The 21,605-nt window shown below is 38.0% G+C and overlaps 1 long non-coding RNA gene across 3 annotated transcripts in view; it reads left to right on the forward strand.

The window, feature by feature from the left end:
• LOC114228963 (uncharacterized) overlaps window positions 1-21,605 on the forward strand; it is a 100,472-nt gene that overhangs the window by 21,703 nt on the left and 57,164 nt on the right. Inside the window, exon 4 of one of the 3 annotated variants that reach the window (XR_008557482.1) lies at window positions 5,414-5,462. The exons of the other annotated variants lie outside the window; for them this stretch is intronic. This is a non-coding gene — a long non-coding RNA (uncharacterized LOC114228963). Of the gene's footprint in view, window positions 1-5,413; window positions 5,463-21,605 lie in introns of those variants that run through there. 3 annotated transcript variants of the gene reach the window in all.

Genomic DNA, 21,605 nt, shown 5'->3' on the forward strand with positions numbered 1-21,605 from the left:
AAAGGGAGCTGCAGTTGTGTGTGTGTGTGGTTGATGGGGTCGTCAAGGCAAGATGAGAGTATGAAAGGAAATTGATTCACACCAAGTTATCTCCTAATTTCCTCTCCAGCTCACCCTTCTTCTTCCTGCTCTGTCCACAGAGGCAGATTGTGCAGATGATATCTAAGTGTTCCTGTGGGTTCAAACTCCAGCATCCCAGAAATAGATCAGAGAAGGAAGGCAAATGAAGTCAGGACATTTATTCCTCCCACTTTCACCTTTGAGGTTATTTTGGTCTGACTGTGCCTAATATGGCTTCTGTCAAGGCAGCTTCAACTACCCAACTATCCTTCCAGGCCCCAATAATTGTTCCCTCTCTGCTGTGTCTAGCCTTGAGTTACTATACCATTTGTGTGTGTGTGTGTATGTGTGTGTGTGTGTGTGTATGTGTGTGTGTGTATGGTTTACAGACATTCTATGCCTATCTTTGTAAATTGATCCTTTGTAATTAAATCATCTTTAAAAAGCTTAATTTGAGAGTCCCACTATTTCTGTCTGGGAATTTGATAGAAATGAGGTGATGAAGTTCAAGGAGAAGTCTGGGAACAAAACCTGGAAGCTGAGGCTCCCTCCTGGGGGAGAGGCCAGTGCCCAAGTGACTAGGCAGCCTACAAGTAAATGATCGATGGTCATAACAATGGTCATGAGTTCAAAAGGAGCCACCACTTAGATCAGAGATGGAGAAGACTCACTTGCATGTATCCCCAAGAGGAAATGAACCCTGAAGATTATTTAAAATCCTGTCAACATGTCATGGGCTGATCTAGGAGTTTAATATGCATTACCTTACTTAAATTCCACAAAAATATCATAGGATGGTTTATTATTCTCATTGTAGAGACTAGGAGGACCGAGATCAGATCTTAACCTCCACTGCCTTCTATAAACCTGTTACATAGCAAAGCATGGCAAATGCTTAGCGACTACTAGTAGATCTGAAGTAGATGTGAGTGGACCAGGTCCTCTTTCCATACACTCATGTCTCCAGTACCCTGGCTCACACCACTTTTATCACTGAGAATTTAGTCACTTATGAAACTTAGTCATTTATGAATGAGTATAGGTATGATATCAGTGATGATTTAAGATGTTTTATTACTAGTATGCTGAGTAAACTATACAAACTTTTCTAAGCTTTGTTTCCTCATGGGCCAAGTAGAAACAAAAAGTATACCTGCCACAATGGTATAGAAGCCTAGGTGTGAACCTACAATAGAATAAAAAATTGGAAAGTGCTAGGAAATAGGTAAATTACCAATGGCTGTCAGACATAATGCCTTAGCTCTACTGAGCTGTGGACTCAGCAGAAAGCAGGATGTAGGAGCGGCTCTGATGGGACTGTCCTTGGCTTGTGGTTTGGGAAGGCCACTGACCCTCAGCATGTCTGTTCAAGCGTGGGTATAGGGTGGAGTCAGTGCTAGAACTGAAGCTTTTAACGAGGACTGAGAGCCAGGCACTGCTCATCTTCACTGGGCTGCCAGGAGAGATATAGGGACTGGAGGGATGAGGGTGGGGAGAAACACACTGCCTTTGAGGTCAGACAAACTCTAGGTCAGGTTTCTAAAACTACACCACCCAAGGCAAGTCACCTACCCCGTCTGATCATCAGATGTAAATAAAGTGAAACCAGCAGTCTCTAGTTTCAGTTCGGGTGGATTAAACACGCAGAGACAATGCCTGTAAGCCCACATGGTGTCTAGCACACGCCAGCACCGTTGATGGCCTCTCTGTACTCCCTAGCAGCTCATTTCTCTAGTGATCCCAGAAACCTTTTCAAGCTTGATTCACCAGGGAGTGAGAGGTAGGGCACTGCCTCCTTTCTTCTCTTACTGCAGAGGCACTACTTAAAAAGGACAACATTTTAAACATCCCTTTCCTTCAGATCTGACAGCGGAGGTGAAGTATGGCTTCAACTTCTGTAAGATCATTTTCCCCTCACAATGATACATCCTTAAGATACCAGTGTTTCAAACAGTCAAAACTTCACTTTGATTTGAAATGTAATAGTGGGTAATGGGAAAGAGAAAGAGAAAGCAGTAACTCTGGGTGGAAGTGAGTCCTTACTCTGGAATATACAGAATCCAAACAAGAACAAATGGGCAGGATAATGAAATCAAAGTCATATTGGCCACATGCCTTTTAAGCAGTGGGAAGACATAATTTCAAAGGCTCAACCGAAGGAGTGAGACGTTCCTTACCAGACACTCCAAGTGAGCAAACCATCCACACTATCCATCACCTTCTACCATCCATTCACACCTCCGTCAGCAGGATGACATTTCCTGTACAATAAGAATGACGTTGGTCCCAGGAAATGATGCAATTTATTATTGATGTCAAGCCACATTTGTTCAGCCAGTGCTTGACTAAAATTTGCTTATCACAATTGTTTCTATTTTTAAAAGGTTACTATTATTAAGTGTATTTTAAGAAAGAAATCCCTACTGCAAGGAACAGACTAGCTATAGGTCACCTTGACCTTTATAGAAGGAAATTCTTTTCATAAAACGTGTTCCTCTCTTCTTTCTTATGATAATCACACTTAATTTTCTTCTACTTTTGAACTGGAAGTTTTAATTTTTACTTTTTAAATGAAATGCAGTTGTGTTGTTGTTTTTTAATTTTCAGAATATGAAAAGAAAATTCACCTAAGTCACTGAGGAATGAATTTAGGAGACCTCAGCTCCCCTGTATTTATGTTTATTTGGTGAGTGACTTGAAGGCTCAGGATTCCCCCAAGAGAGCAGCCCAGGCTGTGCACATAGAAACAGCCACTGGCAATGGGTGAAACAGAACTGAGGCCAGGGATCCCCACTGACAATAGAACACTTGTAGGAAGGGTCCGATTTGAGGGAGAAATTATCCAGATAAAGGAAAGAATTCAGAATGCTGCTCCATATTCATAAACAGGACATAGGGTTTGAAAGGCCTTAGGTGGTATTTTGCACCTTCATCCCCCTACAGTCGCTCTATTACCAGCCTATGTAAGTGCACTGGGGGCAAAGGAACTGTGCACACCTGGGACACCAAATCAAAACACCCCTTTCCTTCAACTTGCAGTGCATTAAGTCTAAATCCCCCTTTAAGGACATGCTTTTAACAGATAGGTAAGATTTTATCTTATTTTAAATGGGAAAGTCACTTCCAGAGGACTACGAGAGCCTGGGCTTCAGTCTGAGTGAGGAAAGAGTAGCAGCTGGAGCTGGGACCCAAGTGGATGTTCCTGTGCCTTGAGTATAAGCAGCATGGAGGCCTAGGAGGCAGTGCCCCAACCCTAACCCTCTCTGGACACAGCCACCCCCAAAACTTCAGGCTGGCCTAGCTAGTTGATGATTATTTGTCAGGGTTCTTGTCCCAGCATTACAAAGGGGTGCAGCAATCTGGAGACAGGAGCTGATGCATAGATTAAGAAGGAGTCCAAGGACGAAAGATAATTCTGAAAGGCATTGGGGGTCAGAGGAGCTTCAGCTAAAGGAACTAAAGACTACCCCTTGTCTAAGGACCCCATGCTATTTATTAACACAATTTGTCCTAAGGCAAGGTGTAGATAATACACTTCAAAGGGTAGGGTTTACAGAAGCATTGTCAGTTTGGGGAATAGCCTACAGCTGTTCAGGTGTTTGGCCAACAGGAGGCAATAACATGCAGATTTAAGATGCCCTGAGCTGTCTGGCAGCAAGCAATAATATATACAAATCTTTAGATTTGGGAAAATGTCTTGAAACCATTTTCCAACAGGTAATTATATATGTGGCTCAACCCTTGTTGAGCCCCCCAACCTTCACCAACCTTTTGGTGAAACTCTTGTAATTATGACATGCTGGAATTGGTTCCCGGCAATTATTCTTTATCAGAAACAGGTAAACATTTTAGTAAGGGCCTGATACAAAGTGTTTTCATCATTGCAGGTGATACAGCCCATACAATTACTAAACTCCATCATTTTAGTGCAAAAACAGCCATAGTTCACACATAAATAACTGAGCATAGCTAAGTTGCAATGAAACCTAATTAACACTGAAATTTGGCTACCATATAATTTTTGTGTTGTGAAATTCTTCTTCTTTTGACTTTTCCCCCAACCATTTAAAGATGTAGAAATGATTATTAGCTTAGGGGCTGTGCAAAACCAGGCATGGGCTGAATTTGATCCACCAGCTGTGTTTTGTTGAAGTCTGCACTGTATTGTTCACAATCTCATCTAATGAAAAAGCTTGGTAGATAATCGCCCAGAAGCAATCACACTGAGAAGCAATCACAAGGAGGACAAGTTGTGTGTCCTCCTTTAATGTTGTCGCTGTGGTTCCTGCTCAGACCTATTGGCCTTGCTACCTCTGAGACTGTCACTACCTCATGAAGGGTCTTGGGTTCAATTCCAGTCAAGGGCACATGCCAGGGTTGGGGGCTTGATCCCGAGAGGAGGGCGTGAAGGAGGCAGCCGATCAATGATTCTCTCTCATCATTGATGTTTCTGTCTCTCTCTCCCTCTCTCCTTCCTCTCTGAAATCAGTAAAAATATGTTTTTTTAAAAAAGACATAAGTGTTGCCTCATTTTTCTTCAGGATGATGATATAGCTCTCCCCAATAAGTCTTACCTGAAATAAAAATAAAATAATTAATTTAGAAATGAATGAATTAAATAGTATAGCTAAATACCTCTCAAACTTTTCAGAAAATTAGTCTCCTATTCTTCAAAAATATTTTCAGTTTTCTCTTCCTTTCTCCTCATACTGAAGCCATTTGCATGGCATTACCACCTACAGAAAGAGAAAAGGGAAGCAGTTGCCAAGGTATATTTCCCTGACTTTTACTTTCACTTATTTTCCAGGATTTTGCTCTATTCTGCATGTGGAGGGTGCTTCAGGTCTCTCCCTGGGGGTCCTAGAGCAGTACCCATGCCTAAGTCCAATCTGTAATCCCTGAAAGATCCAAAGACTTCCACTTACAGTGCATCTTGCAAGAACTCTCATTCCATGAGTGGCTTCTAGCCAGAGTGCCATGCCTTCATTTCAACTCCCCAAAAATGTTTGGTCTCACTGGGTGCAATGCATTGGAGAGGTGCACTTAAAACCAAAGGGTGTGACATAGATCCTTCTTCTAAGGGAATGCAAGAATTATGTCTACAGAGAAAAGTACCTTTATAAAAATAAACCAGAAGCGGTATCAAAATTTTAAATTTCATACTCTAAAGTTTCTGGGGCCAGATTCAGAGAAAAATAAACTGTAAAACTTAAATGTCAGTATTTAAAATGTCATCATTCATCCTTCTTTATTATGCAGTGACCATTTCTCCAGAATTGCTTTGCATAGGATTCTTCAAAAAAAGGCTAAAAGTCACCAACATCTCACATTTCTATTATCATCCTTCATTAAGATCCCCTAGAAAGATGGACCTCAAAGCTGGTTAATGAGAAAGAAAAGAGCCAATTAAATATGTCTTCAGGTATTATCAGCTAATATTTTAAATGATAATTTAGTATATAAATAGATTTATAGAACCACTTCATCACAGCATGCATGCTTATATCGTGTCAATTTTCAAGTTTGTTTTGAGGTTTAATGTCTGTTTAACTCTAGATAGAGATTGCATAAGATTATAAAGCTGTGAATTATAGCTCTGCCATGCTGAGTAATACATTACCCAAGGAGCTGGTGCTGCATATATTGACAGATAAAGGGTTTCCTGATAATTTGCAAATGAAGAAAGCAATGCTGATCAGATTTTTTCACATGAAAGTATTACACACTCAATTGAGTGATTAAAATATTAACGCTTAACAACTTTCTTCTACATGTTTATACATTAGAAGGCTTTTGTTTTCAATTAAAAGAATGACCAATTAGCAGAATTTTATATCATTAGGATGCTTATTGTTTAATTAACATTATTTTTAAAGTTTAGTGGTCTTATTGTTGTTTCTTGTCACTGATGTTACACTTGGGGTTGCTGGAAATTTTTTGGCCATTTTTTCATGGTAACAAGTCACAAATAATGGCATATTTAGTAATACAAAAGGGATATGACCAATGTTTTCTTCACACAAATGCATGGTGTTTTAATCTGGGAAGCAAAACATTCAAACTAGACCTGGTACTTCATAGGCACAATAGCAAGGCAGCTTTTAGTAGAGTTTGTTCCAAAGGAATACCCATGCATCTCAGTAACTGTGTCCCATTGTCTCATTAAATGGCTAAAGATTCACATATTATTAAAAAGCTCTACTGGTTGGTATCCCATTAGAATTCACAGCTCTCCCTTTCTCACCATCCTACCCTACACATGGGGTAAACCTCAGCTAGTGCATCACCCTGGGGTACAAAACCTTGGCCCCCTTCCCCCAAACTGGGAAAATTCTGGCAGAACTTATGTTTGAGAGCTCCCATGTCTAACTGCATCTGCTTAACCATTGAAGACGAACTAATACCATTTTTACATCCAAAGGACTTATGGTCTATTGAAGGAACAAACATATGTCAGTGTGACTGGTGTTTTGTGGTAGAAACCATGAGTGACTAAAGAGAGGTATTGTTGGGAGGATCAAATGCCAACAGAAAGGCTTTATAAAGGAGAGAGTACTTGACTTATTTTTTGTTGAGGAGGGAATGGTGTATGTGTTTATCAAAGAAAAGAAGAAAGGAAGGAATTGGCATTCTAGACAGGTAACAGGTAAGGTGAAGAGGGATGACACAGTCTATTTAATGGAGACAATAGAGCTTAGAACATGAGAAAACAAGTCAGGAGAGAAGTGTCTAGAAGGAAGTCTCCAGATAAAGGCACTGAGTGCTGTTTTGGAGCTCAGACTTCATACCATATCAACAGCCAGCCATTAAGGTCTTTTCCCTGCAGACTACAGCCGTCCTGGATTCCTCATGTCTACTGAACTAGAGAGAGTGGGTTGGGGAGTGGGTGTAGAGCAGGATTGCTGAAATAGTCAAGGAGCGAGGACACTTCATCTGTCACCTTCTCCAGAAAGAAAGGAAATTAGGGAAGCAGAATTAGCAAGGTCCCCATTTGAAGTTGCAGTTAAGTATCAAGGAATAATGAGAAAAAAGAAGGAGCTCAGGTTCTCAGTGAGGATGACTTGTCGATTCATGAACTGCCATCATGATCACATACTCTTGGAAAGCTCCTCTCCTGCAAGAAAACTGATGCTTGCCTTCTAGGCAGTGAATAGAACAGGCCCATCCAGGAGGCACTGGGCCTCTTCCATTCAGCAGGTTTTCCATGAAGTTGGTCACAGAATACAAATGTCTGTCTTTGTGTGTCTTCTCATTTTTTAATAATTTGACAGTTTTAAAGCAGATTTTTCTATTCAGCCTTAATTACCTGGTATATGTACAAATATAAAAATGAGGTATTTCTAAAAGTTGTATGATTTCATCTAAATACCATAGCATAATGCTTTTATGGCTTATGAAGTATGAAAGTATAGAGATAAAAGGAAAAGGTATTTGATGTACTTGAGATATATCAATGAGGAAAGTTGAAAATCAAATAGTTCACTCAATCCAAAATTCTGCCTTTAATATTTTTAAGGAAAATTTCTGTAGCATGTCGGGAGAGGAGAATAGGGTGACATAACTGCCCATCTATCATCATATGAAAATGTCAAAGATGTATGCAAATCTAAGCATGAACAGTTAGTTTTAACAAGCAATTATTAAGCTTTTCTTAGTACCTAGTACTCACTCATATTCAGTCTACCTTTTATGGTAATAAAGGGAAGGGAATACATATTATTAAGTACCTACTAAATGTCAGATATAATCATGGGCAGCTTTCCATGAGACACTTTGCTTAATGTGCGTGACAGCTCAATGTGCTCTAATCTTACAGGCAAGCAGGCAGAGGTCCACAGAGGGGAAAGGCCACGCATCAGCATCCCGAAGGGGATTCCGAAAGGATTCCTCTCCACGGCTGCGGCTCATGTTCTTTTGTAACTTCCTGTCATAATATATTTCACAATAAATGGAGCTACTGCTGAAATTCTGCAAATAAAACATACATTTGACTAAACACATTGTTTAGAAGTAGATAAAAATAATAAACTGAAACCTAACTTTTGGCATCGTTTAAAGGAAGTCAGAAAATAAAGACTGCAAATACCATTTTCAGTTTTGCTTGCAGTGGGTGGGGCTGGAACACGTTCTTTGAAAACAATATTTAAAAGTGATATTCCGCTAGTTTAACACATGAGGTGTTATATCATCTTGAGGCTTCCTGTCCTGAAATGGCCAGTCTCTTCCCTTGTGGCTGCTGACTGTCCATGTGGGTTTCCTCCCAGTTCTGTGTTGTTCACTGTCATCCTGAGCGACGCCCCACAGCTGGTGCCCACCTGTGTGAAGCCTTGGATGTGTCTCCAGGACGAAGTGTACCACACCTCCACCTGCAGGGATTTCATTTCAAGTGGTCAGTCCAAGGGGTCCCTCTTAATGACTGAGAGTGTGAGGACAGCTTGTTTGTCATTGTTGCCTTTTCTCTTTCTAATGAGGTTATTAAAGGGACAGAATTGTATCAGCCATTTTGTGCTCATTGCAATAAAGCTGGTAGCAATCAAATCAATTTTAAATGGTTAATTAGGGAAAACAATTCCTAATTCATAAACTCAAGGTAAATTTGAATAGGGGCAATGGGCTTCCATAATAAAGATAATCCAATTGTTAACTTCACATCTTTTTATTTAATACTACTTATAGATACTGCTCTAAGTGTTTATGAATATTAAGTCATTTAGTGCTCCCCAGCCTCATTGCTATAGCACTCCTAAATTATTATCCATTTTGCACTTGGAGAAACTAAGCCATAGAGTGTTAAGTGACTTGCCTAATATCGCAGGGTTTGTAAAGGATGGAGCACAGATTTAAAAGTAGGCATTTCACCTTGCCTCCCCCATTTTTTGCACCCTACCTCCATCAGTGAACTTAGGAGTTTCATCCCTTCCCCGCCTTTTTTCCACCTATTTTAGTGGGCAGTGCTAAGAGGGGCAATCTACATTGGCAAGAGAGCATACAAAGACTTACTTGTGTGCAGTTGACCTACAGCAAAGAATGCACAGTACAGATGAAATTCTGCCCAATGATATGATGATGCCAGACACATAGGTGAGAGAGATGGCAGAGCAATACAGAAGGGAATTTAAGGAAGAAGGCACTAATTTTAGTGTCCTTATTGGACAATCATTGTGCCAATTGAAAGGCCACTGGCTGTCAGCAATAAAAAGTATTTCCATCATGGCCTGGGCCCCTTACCTGCTAAGGAATAAACTTGGATTATTTCTACTGTGAGCCAAAATATCTATAGCAGAGTATTGGTATCAGGGAGCCCAAAAAATTGAATTAGGAGGTCATTAGGGAAGTCAGAAATATAAACAGTGGCACCCAGATGAGGTTTGAACTTTACACTTTCCTGGAACCTGCCCCCCACCATCCTTGTTTCCTTGCCAACATGTACCCTAGAATCTTTTTTGAACTTGTCATCACACCATGTTAAGTAGACAATAGGAAAAGTGTGTTGTTGTTTTTTCCAGATTATGGTTTTTACCTTTATAAACTCTGCCTTTTTGTGTGTGTGTGTGTTTATTCTTTTTCCATAGAACAGTTGCTACCCAAATCTGCCTCTCTTGGATTGCAATTCTTTTGTTGACATAAATGCTTTTTATTTTTTATTACAATCCAGTGTTTGTTTCTTTTTGGTGGGAGGTTGATACTACAAAAGGGCATAGCAACAAAGTTATATGAAGGACTTGGATATTATCCACCAAGTGACCGTACAAGGTAGATTTATATTTCATGTCCATCCTCCAGATGGGTTCACTGAGCTTTTGAGATATGATGTTCTAGCTTAAAGGCACATAACCTTTAAAATAACAGTGAAACCCCAATTTAAATGTGGAGCTTCTTTTTTAGAGATATCTCTTTATATACTGTTTTGAAAAAGCCCAACCAACCCTGGGAACTCAGTTCTCTAAAGGAGAATGTTTTTCCAGTAAAGTCCGGTGATAGAGCACCTTTGTTGCTTTTCATGGCTCTTCTTTCAAGTCTACACTCATAAAAGTAAAGACATCATATTTAAAGTTGATTCTTGGCCAGTGACCACCATTCTTGTGCCTCTATTTAGTCCTGAATTACCCTAAAGGGAGAGTGGGTCAAAGGAATAATTCCCCCCAAAGTCTTGTAATTTAATCAGAAGTGTAGTTTTGGGCAAACTTACTGTTTGATAAAATACTCCCTGTTTTTCATATATCTTCTTTCTTGGTATTGCTCTATGCCCTAAGGCTAGACTATAAACTCTGCATCTACTTTAAGACCTTGGTTCCCCACTATATCAGTAATAGTAAAAAAAAAAAAAAATGCAAACTCATTTTGAAGCTTAAAGTATGATTCTTTTATTATTCAAAAATTATGAGAGGTATTGCAAACAATTTCAATGAAGCATTTTCTTTTTATCATCTAGAATGTGTAATTACAGTGGACTTGAGTTATATAAAAGTTGGAATTTCATAGTTATTTTTAAAGAGGAGATTATTCAGATTTGAATATTATAATAATGCATACAATTTAAAAGATTGACACACAATTTGGTCAAGCCTTTCTAATTCTGAACAATAATGAAAGAAATAAAAAGGCAAATAAATGGCAGATAAAACTGTATATGGATTTGTGTTTTAGCGCTTATATTAACCTTTGCTAGGTTTCTAGACATTTAAAAATATTAGTCCAGATAAACATATTGTCTATCTTGCCTTTCATTTTAAATGAATTCCTTTTCTATTGTTTGCATTTCAATCCACTTTAAGGAGTCACAAATAAAATATATCATGAGAATCATAAAATGCAGACATTGGAATGAAAGAGCATCTTAACACCTGCATTTTATGAGGGTATAAAAAAGATATATAATACAGTTAAAAGAAAATTTGCTTTGCCTTTGTTTCCTCTGAGAAAGATTTAAAAGTATTTGGTCCACTAGAGAGAAACATGTGAACTACTAATATGTTTAAAGATAAAAAGGGAAAATTAAAGAAAAGAAAGCCTTGCTTCAGAGTAGGAACACTCATGTATATATATGCTATAAATAGAAAATTTTAACAAAAGGCATTATAAATATAAAACATGAAAATTAGTAAGATTCTGCATGGCAGAATAAATAAACATAAGTGTTTATTTGTGTATCTAAGAAATTGACATGGGCTATACATCCTAAGGTATTTTGCCTATTCCTCCCACCTGAAAGTTGTGCCTGGGCTTTGTGCCTCTGAGTTAGAGCTGTACTCCTAACCTTGCTGGGGGAAAAAGACACATGAGCCCTGAATCATCTCTGGCATCCTGGAAGACTCTATACAGATGCAAATTTGTAGGTCAAAGGCAGAAACAATAAATCCACATCTGTTACTGGCAACCAGGGCATTAAAGTAAAGAAAATGTTTCTAACAAAATGAGGGGAAGATCCATTTGCCCTTGAAGGGTCTTAACCCACAGAATTGGGCTCCAGAACCCAAATACTTATGGATTTTTTTAAGTAGAGGTTTCCCTTCAGGTATATATTTATTTGTACCTTGATTTCAAATGGTTCTGAAGCTGACTCAACTTTTTCCCAAGATGGGACAGGTGGAAATGAGCTGCCATTCTGACCTTCATTTGCTCCTGGAGGTGGTACACTTGCTGCTGAAAGCCTTCAATGTTTTATGCTAAAAAGCTACTGGCAGAAATACTCCATCACTCATTAACTGAGCACTTCAAAGTTTGACACTTAAAAATGTTCAATCAAAAGTTATCCACTAGAATATTTCTTTTCTTGAGCAAAACAGAATTTCTATACTAACAAAATAAATTCAAGAACAAAATTTCAAAGCTACCGCATTTGGTCAGACTTTTCTTCCAAAGATGTCTTCATTGGCAGCCCTCAGGTATGCCAAGTATGCCTGGTAACAAAGAGGATGGAGAAGAGTGGCAAGGGCTGGCCTAGATAATTTTTGTATTAGTCATAGCCATTTTTTAGAGCCAATCAACCTGAGAGTCAATCCTCCCAATTGATGTACCAACAGCAATAAAGGTTCAATTACAACAGAAGAGCACACACAAGGGATACTCCTGGAGTGGCCAGTTCATGTGACAATGGACACTGCTCCACTGGGTCCCACAAGATACCTACTAAATAAAGCCACTCTACCAAGACTGGTAGACCTAGCAAATACACCTGCTACATGGACCCAAGCACAGGGAGTCTGTCAAAATGAGGAGACAAAGAAATATACCCTAATAAAAAACTCCAGAAATTGAACTAAACAAAATGGAGACAATTTACCAGATGCAGAGTTTAAAACACTAGTTGTAGGGTTGCCCAATAAACATAAGGGAATAGTAGATTAATTTAGTGAGTAATTTAACAAAGAGGTAAAAACCATTAAAATAGAAATAGAAAATATAAAAAGAACCAGTTACAAATGAAGAATACAATAACTGAAATAAAGAATGCATTAGAGGGAATCAACAGATTAGATAAAGCAGAGGAAAGAATCAACAATTTGAAATACAAGGAAGTGGAAAACACCCAGCCGAATCAACACAAAGAGAAAAGAATACAAAATGAGGATAGTTTAAGAGGTTGGGACAACATCAAGAATATCAACATTTGTATCATAAAGGTACAAGAAAGAGAAGAGAAAGAACAAGGGATTGAAAACCTATTTGAAGAAATGATTAAATTTTTCCCTAACCTAGCAAAGGAAATAAATGTTCAAGTCCAGGGAGTCCCAAACAAAATGAACCCAAAAAGACTCACATCTGGACACATCGTACTTAAAATGCCAAAATTAAAAACAAAGAGATAATCTTAAAAGTAGCAAAAGAAAAGCAATTAGTTATCCACAAGGGAGTTCCTATAAGACTATCAGCTAATTTATCAACAGAAATTTTAGAGGTCAGAAAAGATTGGATGAAATATTCAAAGTGAATAAAAGCAAGGACCTACAACCAAGATTACTTTACCCAGAAAGGCAATCATTTAAAATCATAGGACAGATTAAGAGTTTCCCACACAAGAAAAACATGAAAGAGTTTATTACCATTAAACTAGTATTACAATAAATGATGAAGGGACTTCTTTAAAAAGAAGAAAGAAAGAAAAAATATAAATAATGAAATGTCAATAACAATATATCTACCAATAACAGCTTTAAATGTAAATGGTTTAATGCTCTAATCAAAAGAAATAGGATGGCTAAATGGATAAGAACACAAGATCTATGCATATGTGCCTATAAGATACCCACTTTAGATCAAAAGACACACACAGACTGAAAGTAGAGGATGAAAAAAATTATGCATACAGAAACAAAAATAAATAAATCTGGGATAGCAACACCTATGTTAAATAAAATATACTTTAAAACAAAGGCTATAACAAGAGACAAAAAAATGCCGAAACCGGTTTGGCTCAGTGGATAGAGCGTCGGCCTTCGGACTCAAAGGTTCCGGGTTCGATTCCGGTCAAGGGCATGTACCTTGGTTGCGGGCGCATCCCCAGTAGGGGGTGTGCAGGAGGCAGCTGATCGATGTTTCTCTCTCATCGATGTTTCTGGCTCTCTATCCCCTCTCTCTTTCTCTCTGTAAAAAATCAATAAAAATATTAAAAAAAAAAGAGAGACAAAAAAGGACTTAGCAATTCAATTTCTTGGTAGCTATCTGAGTAAAACTAGAACACAAATTTGAAAAGACATATGCATCTATATGTTTGTTGTAGTGTTATTTACAATAGCCAAGATATGGAAGCAAACTGAGTGTCTATCAACAAGTGAATGAATAAAGAAGAATATTACTCAGTCTTATGTTGGAGACCGGGTGTAAGCTGGCACAGCCCTTGCACCCGAAGTGGCTAGCAAGACTTAGCCCCCTACCCACACAGTTTTCCCAGGCTTGTTTGGATGGCGATTATCAGTAGAATGAGAGCAACCTTTCATGTCTTGCCAAGAAGTCTGTAACTATTTACTGAGATTTGCTGTACTGAGAATTTGTCCTTCTGCTCTGTCTCTCCCTTAGAGATTAAGAGGAACAAAGAGTGCATTCCTCTTCACAGACCTCCTATTCAGTGTTTGTATATAAAAGGCATTACACAGTTAATAAAACAGCTGCAGTCTCTCGATGACTTGCAGACTCCTCCCGATCCCGCTGTCCTGTCTTTCTTTCTTTTCTTAATTCCCACCTCCCTACCTCAGCCTGGTTCAACCTGTCAGGCTGGCCCTGACAGTCTTATAAAAGAGTAAAATCATTTGTAACTATGTATGATAACAGTTGTTAACTAGACTTATTGTGGTAATCAGTTCACAATATATACAAATACTGAATCATTGTTGTAAACCTGAAACTATTAAGTAATATAATGCTATATGCTAATTATACACCACCTCAATAAAAAGAGCAAACTGGGGTCTGCAATCAAAAGTTGATTTCAGATGTAACTTCCAACAACCTATCCAGTTAGCAAGGGAGAGATTAATATTTTCACAAATCTTCATACTTAAAATTCATAACAATTAAAACTCTGAAGCTTCTAAATTTTGTTTAATTATATACATCCAACATTAATACATTAAATGTAGCTAATACACACCTGACCTGGTAAGGAAGAAATTCTGATAAAGTTAGTGTTAATAACAATCTTTTAATGTTGCTATTACCTTCAAAAGGTAGTGAAAGAGTCAATAATTTTGAAATAAATATTTTCCTTTTAAAAGTACAGTTTGTATAGCATAGTTGACTATAACACAAATATAAAGTTTTTTGTCACTTTTTTCTGTCAAATTTAAATAGATAATTTAAAATAAATTCTAAAAATTATTTTACAAAAAAAATAATACACGATATACATAAATATCCCTCACACTATCTATTTGTAATATTCAAATACTTAAATCAAGAGTTCATAAAGAAAGCAAACATAGTAAAGGTAATAAAGGAAAAGGCAGTCTCTCTGTATGTAGCCTCTGTCAGCACTGAAACAGAAACATTTCATATCAGAAACAGAAAATCTAAACCTTGTGAGTAGACATAATATTTTAAACTATAGCTTAATGTTGCACAGGCTTTTCAGAACCTAAACAACAAAACTACCACTTTTCCTGATCATTATGTAAAAGAAAAGCATGTTAACACCAACATACGTGATAGAAAGGCATTCTCTATTTTTTATTTTTCTTATTTTATTACACACTGTGATTCATTAGCATCTCAACTAGCCTTCTCTGGAGCTGTACCTTAATGCCTGCCTATCAGAAGGCATGGTTGCAGAAGATCTGGTGGAATGCTAAAAAGTACAAAGGGAGTTTTTCCCTTGAGATAACTCTGTGTGAGACCAAGAGGATGATGGAATCCCATGGGAAAGAAAGCTCCTCCATGGCAATGGGAAGACACAGAGGAGGGGTTTGAGGAATTGGAATTGAGAACCGGAAACATGGTTATGGATTCTGTAAACAGGCCCATGGAAAAGGGGTCAAAGCTTTGTCCCAGCTGGAGGCCACCACACTATAAAGAGGCTCTGGACCCTCAATAATGTGTGTTTTAATTGTCCCCCAATTTAGCCTACTTCCATGTTTTTGTTTTTGTTTTTAAGCAAAATGTTTGTTTGTTTTTTAAATCCTATAGTAGTGATGTCAAAGTATTGTCAGCATGGGTTATCCACTTTATCTCTCTTCTTGAAGTTTCAACAATTTAAACAGCTATAATTCAACAAAGGATTTCTTGCTCAACACACAAATGCATATGAGACATCTGCACATTGAAACATCTGAAGGTGGGTAAGTGAGAGTAGATTGGGAAGGTGAGAAGAGAAAATCTTTCAGAGGAGCAATGGACATAGCCCTATAGCTGGGAACTCACAGAGGGACTCATCCCCAAGAGGACAGGAATCAGGCTGTGTCTGGCACTCTCTTCAGCCAGGAGGTGCAAAGAGATTCAGTGGCATTCCTATAGGAGTGGGCAGTATGAGCTGTGGCTGAGCCTAGTGACCTGGGCAAGGACATAGGACAAACATGCGGCTATGTTTCTCAGGCAGTCAACATTCCAGATAGAGAGACAAAGCCATCAAGTCTGGCCATGCTTTAACCTCCCAGAGCTTGCTTCTCTTGGTCTTTGGTGTTGGGTTGCAAGGGTGAAGGAAATGGGTACTATAGAATCACGTTTTCCCTGAGCAAAGGGTGCACACTGTGACTTGTCCTGGTATTAAGTGTTCATGGCAGACTCCTCAGTGGTCCAAGGTCACTGTTACCAAGAGGGGAAAGCAACTTAGAAGGTGACGGGGATACTCCACCCATCCTATCCTCACTCATCACTGCTACACAGAAGGCAGTGCCTGGCTGAGAGAACAGCACTGAGATTTCATGGACTTGGAACCCCACTGCTCACTATTTTCCTCTGAGACTGGGGTGACCAGATCATAAGGGAGGCACCCACCTTCCATTTTCCACCACCTCGTGGAGATCTGAAAATCCAGAGAAGTGAAAGAGAGCTAAAATACCTGTGATTCAGCACCAGCTACTGAAAAATAAGAGAAAGCCCTCTTCATATTAATCTTCTGGAAAATGCTATACATACAAAGATGCCTAGACAGAAAAGAAATCCATCAATTACCATGAATGACCAAGGTAGCAAGACAGCTCAGAAAGAAAATTAAAAAAAAAAATCTAGGAAACAGACTTAAATACATGGAAATATGTGATTTAAATGACAGATAATTCAAGATTGCAATTCTGAGAAAACTCAACGAGATGCAAGGAAATACAAATAAGCAGTTTAATGAGCCAAGAAAACAAATCAATGAACAAAACAAGTACTTTACTACAGAGATTGAAACTTTAAAATAAAACAAACAGAAATTCTGGAGATGAAGAACTCAATAAAAGAGATCAAGAATGAATGAGCAAGCATAAAAAATAGAACTCAGCTGATGGAGGAAAGGATTAGTAATATTGAAGATAAAATCTAGAAATGATTCAGAGGGAAGAAGAGACTTGAGCATTAAAAAATTGAAGGAACTCTATGAGAACTATCTGACTCCATCAGAAGGAGCAATCCTGTATAATAAAAGAGTATTATGCAAATTGGCCCCTCAAACAGGAGTTTGACCAGGGGGTGGGGCCTGCCCACCAACCATCCAGGGCCCCTCCACCTAGCCATCCCCGTGCCTGATCAGCCCCCCACAGCCCAATAAGAGGTGGGGCTGGCTAGCCAACCTCCTTCATTCCCTTCCCCCAGCCTGCCCAGCCCTGATCAACCCAGATGGGGGATGCAGAGGGGAGGAGGCAGCCAGACCCCACCCGTGCATGAATTCGTGCACCGGGCCTCTAGTATAAGATAAATAGGCATACCAGAAGAAGAGAGGAAGAAGGGAACAGAGAGCCTATTTGAACAAATAGTTGACAAGAGCTTTACAAACCTATGGAAAGGGCTAGACCCTAGAATCCAAATATCATGCAGAATACCTAATTTCCTCAATCTAAAAAGGCATTCTCCAAAGTATATTATATTAAAACAATAAAAAATTAGTGACAAAGAAAGAATTCTCAAGGCAGCCAAAGATAAGATGAAAGTATCCAACAAAGAAAAGCCCATTAGGTTTTCATTAGACTTCTCAGCAGAAACTCTACAAGCTAGAAAAACAGTGGAACCAAATATTCAATTTCTACTCTAAGAGAGAAATTGCCAGCCAAGAACACTATATCCAGCAAAATTATCTTTTACATATGAAGGAGAAATAAAGACTTTTTCAGACATAGAGAAACTAAGATATTTTATCACCAGAAAACCTTCTCCTAAGGAATATTGAAGGGGGTTAGTCTACCTGAAACAAACAACAAAAGATTATGAAACTATGAAGAAGATCACCCCAAAACTTACAGCATAATCAGGAATAATTTGTGACAACAAAAACATAAAAGGGGTGGGGTTAAAGATTTGAATTTCCAAAGGAGGATGGAAAGCAGATGCATTCAAAAGAAAGAGGACTACTGTATATATATGAAATTTTTTTTCATAAATCTAGAGGTATACACACACACACACACACCCTGAGACACATAACTTTAAAAAAGGGGAAAGAAGTGTGGAATATTACCAAACAAAGACAACAGGCAGAAGCACAAAAGAAAAGACATAATAGAGACACAGAGCTACCAGGAAACAAAAGATAAAGTGGCTATAGAAAATCCTTATTCATCAATAATTACCTTAAATACAAATGGACTAAATTCTACAATAAAGAGACACAGAGTAGCAGATTGGATCAAAAAAACAAAACCTAAACATATAGTTCTTTTAGGAAACACATCTAAGCTGCAAAGATGAAGTTAGATTCAAAATGAAAGGATGAAAAATTATTCTAAAAGCAAATAAAATCCACAGAAAAGCTAGTGCAGCCATAAGTATACCTGATACAAATAGATTATAAGATTGCAAAAGTAACAGGAAACAAAGATGGGGTTTTATAAAAATAAGGAGAGACTATAATAAGAGAACAAAAATTTAATAATATTAATACATCCAATCATGGAGCACCAAATATCCTTATAATAAAAAGGTAATATGCAAATTGACCATCACAACCTCGCACAAGATGGCAGCCCCCATGTTGTTACAAGATGGCTGCCACAAGATGGGTGGCAGGGGAGGGCAGTTGTGGGTGATCAGGCCTGCAGGGGAGGGCAGTTGGGGGTGACTGGGCTGGCGGGGGAGGGCAGTGGGAGCAATCAGGCTGGTAGGGGAGCAGTTAGGTGTCGATCAGGCTGGCAGGTGAGTGGTTAGGGGTAATCAGACAGGCAGGCAGGTGGGCAGTTGCGAGCCAGCCATCCCGGGTTGTGAGAGGGATGTCCAACTGCTGGTTTAGGCCCGATCCCTGGGCCTAAACTGGTAGTCGGACATCCCCCGAGGGGTCTCAGATTGGAGAGGGTGCAGGCCGGGCTGAGGGACACCCCCCAGTGCATGAATTTTGTGCACCGGGCCTCTAGTACTAGTATAAAACAAGTACTAAGGAGAAACAGACAAAAACACAATTATAGTTGGGGACCTTAAAATTCCATTGACAGTTCTAGGTAGATCATCCAAACAGAAAATTAATAAAGAGATATCAGCCTTAAATGAAACATTAGACCAAATGGACATTATTGTTATTTATAGAGCCTTTCATCCAAAAACATTAGATTATACAATTTCTCCAGTGCACATGGAATATTCTCAAGGATAGACCATATGCTGGGTCACAAAACTAGACTGAGCAAATTCAAAGAGATTGAAATTATACAAAGCATATTATCTGATCACAATGTTTTGAAATTAGAAATCAACTGCAAAAAGGAAGTAAAAAACCCAACAAATATGTGAAGATTAAAGAGCATAATGCTAAAAAAAATGACAGTCAAAGAAGAAATAATAAGTGAGGTCAAAAGATATAGAGAGACAAATGAGAATGACAATGTGATATTGCAAGACTGCTGGGATGCAGTACAAGCAATAATAAGAAGGAAATGTATATCATTACAGGCCTATCTCATAAAACAATAGAAATACCAAGTAAACAGCTTAACATTGCATATTTAAAAATAGAAAAAGAACAAAAGCAACCCAAACTCAACAGAAAGAAAATAATAAAAAATAGAATAGAATTGAAAGAAATAGAAAATAAAATGTCTATAAAAATATTAATACAATAAAGAGCTAGTTCTTTGAAAGGATTAATAAAATTGACAAATCCTTGGCTAGACTCACTAAAGTACAAAGTCTCATATGAACAAAATCAGAAATGAAAGAGAAGTTACCACAAATAGCACAGATATACAAAGGATTATACTAGAATACTATGAAAGACTATATGCCACCAAATTCAATAACCTAGAAGAAATGGATAAGTTCATAGAAATATATAACCTTCCTAGACTAAATCATGAAGAATTGGAAAAATTAAATAGACCAATCAACAGTGAGTAAATTGTAACAACTATCAAATACCACTCAAAATATAAAAGTTCAGGACCAGATGGCTTCAACAGTGAACACTAAAAAACAATTTGATGCATATTCCTCTCAAACCTTTACCAAAAAATAAAGAACAGACAATATTTCCTAACACATTTTATGAGGGCAAAATAAACCCAATACCTAAACCTGACAAGGATAACACTAAAAAAGAAAAGTGCAGACCAATATCTGATGAATACAGATGCAAAAATCCTAAATAAAATACTAGCAAAGTGAATGCAACAAGAGATTAAAAAATAATACATCCCAATCAAGTGGGATTCATCTGAGGGACACAAGAATGGTTCAGCATATGCAAATCAGCCAATGTAATATACCAAGTTAACAAAACAAAGGATACAAATCATATGATCTTATCAATAGATGCATAAAAAGCACTTGATAAGATACAACATCCATTTATCATTAAATATTTCTGCCCAGCTTTAGAGTTGAGAAAATTCATCTCAATATATATCACATAAGAGTGGGGAAAAAGGTTTTTAGACCTCAATGTCATAGTTATTTTCCCCTAATGTAGATTTCTTAGCAAAAAAAAAAAAGAAGAATTTTGCTCTTTATGTTTTCTTTCATAAACACAAAACTTAAAGAATTGGAAGGAAATGTGAATTTAAGCACTGGTCATTAAATTTAAGAAGTGAATACCTATAGGAATTTAATTTGTGATTTTATGAATATTAATATTTTGCTCATTTTTGTTCATTCACACATATGATGTTTGCTGAAAATATTTTAGCCACGGGTTATTATATACACACCATTATCCCAATAAGCACATTCAACAGTAATTGTGAATCTTGATGCAAACACAGAGACAGGCTCCATTTTCCTCTTTGAATCTTTTGTATCTCATCCTTTGGATTCTTCCACAGATCACTATTTTACACACTGTGGTGATGAGATTGTGCAGTTCACCACTTTTGAAAATAAAAGTCAAATTTTGTTTGGAGTAACAACTGGAAAAAAATACCTTTTTAACAAGCACTTGTGACAGCTGACCCTTAGGAATGCCAGTACTTAACTCTTCATGTCAAATATCTGGTGGGAAATTTATGTTTAGCTGCAGAACCCTCTTAAAAATTCTGCAGCTCCCTCTTCCATCTTTTTCTCATTTTGAGCTCTGGAACAGAATTAAGTGACAGGTAGGGATTCCAATTTTGTGCAAGAATTATAATCATAATAATCTGTGTCTACTTTCACTTATTAATTGGTCTTCAAAATGTTCATGCCCCTCCCCCCCATTCACCCAGGCATTCATTCATTCATGGTAACAAGACTAGGTCTGATCTTCAAACATAAAAGAATCAGAATGAAAATGGTGAGGGTGAACTTCATTACTTTAAAAAAAAACAACACCTTGCCTTGGGCAGTGTAGCTCAGTTGGTTGGGAATCATCCCCTATTCCAAAAGGCTGTTCTTTGGATCCCGATCAGAGCACATGCCTGGGTTGCAGGCTGGATCCCAGGTAGGGAAAGTGCAGGAAGCAGCCTATCCATGTTTCACTCTCACATAGATATTTTTTTTCTCTCTCCCTCTCCCTTCAT

Source organism: Eptesicus fuscus, chromosome 11 (assembly GCF_027574615.1).
Source record: "Eptesicus fuscus isolate TK198812 chromosome 11, DD_ASM_mEF_20220401, whole genome shotgun sequence".
NCBI lineage: Eukaryota > Metazoa > Chordata > Mammalia > Chiroptera > Vespertilionidae > Eptesicus > Eptesicus fuscus.